At 38.2% G+C, this 3250-nt stretch overlaps 1 pseudogene; it reads left to right on the top strand.

Annotated features, from left to right (window-relative positions):
- Window positions 1-404: 404 nt before the first annotated feature.
- On the top strand, window positions 405-521 carry LOC119868687 (annotated as a pseudogene).
- Window positions 522-3250: the final 2729 nt, after the last annotated feature.

Genomic DNA, 3250 nt, shown 5'->3' with positions numbered 1-3250 from the left:
ATGGGAATAAAAGGCACAGCATGAGAAATATAGTTGATATTATAATAGCAATGTATCAGGACAGATGGTAGCTACACTTGTGGTGAACATAGCATGATGTATAAACTTGTCAAATCGCTAAGCTGCATACCTGAAACTAATGCAACATTGTGCTGCCACTACACTCAAATAAAAAATGAATAAATAAAGTTAGAATGTAAGACACAAAATAGGAGCTGTCAGCCCTGTCTGAGGAGGTCAAGGAAGGCTTCTGGGAAGATGAATGCCTGATCCTTCTCCTGAAATCCTGCTTTAGTAAGAACATTTCCACCCACATCAGAAGCCTAAGGAATTTCTTCAAATCCTCCTTTTCCATCTCCCCACATGTGATTCATCCCCCATATTTATCACCATCCCTCTTTCCTAGCTTTGCGCAGTGGCAGTATCGTAGCCAATGAGGTTTATCCGAGGCGCGATTATTGCTAATTGAAAACCATCCCTCTTTCCTTTACTTACAGACTTTCGGCCTTAGTTCATAATCTCATCATCCCCCTTTTCCCTTTCTGACTGCTGGGCCCTCACCTTAATCCATTGTCCACAGTATCATCGTAGTTATCTTTCTAAAACTTAGGTATGATCATGTTAAAATCCTTATCCTTTACTGTTTTTGTTTTTGCTTTAATAAAATAAAATCTGGCTTCCTTAGTGTGGCATGCAAGGCACACTACACAGTCTGGCTTCACCTGCTTTCTTGTCTTCACCTTCTGCTTTCCCTTTTTCGACAGACATGTTGGGCAATTTGCCATCACCCAGATGTGGCACATAATTTCATGCCTCCATGCCTTTGCACAGCCTGAATACCCCACCTGCCCATCCACTTCCCTTCTTTACTTGTTACAATTTATTACTGTAGGTCCAACTTAAATGCTACCATTTCCATGAAACTTTCTCAAACTTTGTGTCAAGATTAATTTGCTTACTCTTCTGGGAGTTCAGAATGTGTTGAACCTCTACTGGGGAATTACCCCACTGCTCCTATTGTATACTTCCTATGGGCCAGGTATTTATAAAAGAATTACATATTATAAACTCATTTAATCCTCACAGCAACCCTCTTATGTAAGTATCATCCCCATTTTACAGACAGGGAAGCTGAGACACAGTGATCTCAAGGAACTCTTCTTGGTTTCAAACCCAGTTAGTCTGACTCTGGAGATGAGTTCAGGATTTCTACACCAGTGCTGTTCAATGGAACTTTGTGATAATGGACATATTGTATATTTCTGCTCTCAAATCTGGTAGCCACTAACAACATGTGGCTATTAAGCACTTGTATTATGGCCATTGTGACTAAGAAACTGCATTCTTAATTTCATTTCATTTTAATTTATTTCATTTAAATGTAAACAGCCACATGTGGCTCTTGGCTATCATATCGGACAACACAGTTCTGTACCATATTTGTCTCCATCCCTCCTGAGGGCAGGGATTACAGCTTGTCCATTATCAGATGCCCCCAGAATTCACTTTCAAGGTTTGTTAGATTGAAATAGGCCTATTTCCTCTTTGGCCATAAAAATGTAGGGCTGCTTTTCTACCCCTACAACTGAGAGATAAGACTATTTTTCTGAGTTCCCGTTTTGCAGCATATGCTGAACAATCCCTATTATTATAAAATTTGGTTAATCACCCTAATTGAAAACGCTTCTCAAAAAACTGCTTTATTACTTTCGATATTACAAGCTCACAAATAATCTCATGCAGTTTAGAGAAGAATCTGACCTCTGTGTTCAGAAGTGCAATTCCACTTACTGACAATTCTTAGTTATATTTACAGGTCAACACCTAATATTTATGAGGTCAGCACATTGTGCCAAGAAATAGGAAATAAAAGTTAACTACAGTAAAGACAAAGCAAATCCTAAAAGTTATTTGTGTTGTGTTGTTACAAAGCTCTTTTTCTTTTTTAAACCTAAAAACAAACACATCCTATGGAAATTTATGCTTAGAAACTTTAGCAGGTATCTGTATCAAGAAGTCACATGATTTTATTTTTTTAGGATTTTATTTATTTATTCATGAGAGACACAGAGAGAGAGAGGCAGAGACACAAGCAGAGAGAGAAGCAGGCTCCACACAGGGAGCCTGATGTGGGACTTGATCCCGGGACTCCATGATCACGCCCTGGGCCGAAGGCAGGCTCCCAACCATTGAGCCACCCAGGCGTCCCAAGAAGTCACATTAATATAAATTTCTGAACACTATTCACAACTCAATGTGAAAACATCTAAGTGACTAAGGTAATATATGTTTTGTCTACACCGTGTTATTGAACGTATACACAAAAAAGTTTATTTTTCTCCCCCATTTGGCACAGTGCGTAGAGAATAATAATAACCACAGAAATAATTTTCCCATATGTTTAGCCACCAGCTGCTACAGTTTAAAGAACACACAGGGCTGTTTGTGTGTTTTGAGTTTTGTTTTCTTTCCCAGGGAGAGAAGAGAGCATGGCAACAAAGTGGCATATTAAAAGTTGTAAAGAATTTTGAAATCATTCGAGGGATTATGGTCTTAAATCTATATAATATAAGCCTGCAACAGGATACTAATTGGTTTTGTTTGGATCAGGGGTTGCAAAGTGGTGGCCCTCCAACCTGTTTTATTCTGCTTACACAATGTTTTTTTTTACAAACGTGTATTTGAATGCTTTCAGATAGGACTTGCATGCTCAAAAATGCCATTGTTCCTATCATCCCTTCTTGTTTTACATCTGCTCAGTCCTCCTACCTATTTTACCTACCCAGTTCCTCGTTGACGTTGGCATTTGCAAACCCTGGTTAGACAGTATTCCACTACAGGAACTCAGAGCACTCAAATGCTTTCCAAAAAAAGCCATATTCTTACCTAGTTATTATACAAATGACATCAAAACTGAAGGACACTGTGTGGTGTATTGTTCAGATACAGTACACTATCAGTTTACCATGGTAGATGGTAATTCTTTAAATAAAAAAGACAAATTCCCATTCTGCCTCCATGAACCTTCTATACACCTGGAGGAATTAATTCATCCAGGAAATATTTATGGAATATAGAGTTGTATTTATGGGATACAGGGTGGTAGATCTGTGTTCTTCAAGACATAGAATTCTAGCAGAACTAGAATTCTAGGATATATTGGCAGCTTTTACCATCTACTGTAGTTAAAATGATTATAATTACCAAATCTAAAAATACTGTCATTCTCTTTCCTCCAAATCTGTTTTCT

The sequence above is a fragment of the Canis lupus genome, chromosome X (genome assembly GCF_011100685.1).
Source record: "Canis lupus familiaris isolate Mischka breed German Shepherd chromosome X, alternate assembly UU_Cfam_GSD_1.0, whole genome shotgun sequence".
Taxonomy (NCBI): Eukaryota; Metazoa; Chordata; class Mammalia; order Carnivora; family Canidae; genus Canis; species Canis lupus.
Note: the sequence above shows the minus strand (reverse complement) of the source record. Positions and strands in the feature narration are given on the sequence as shown.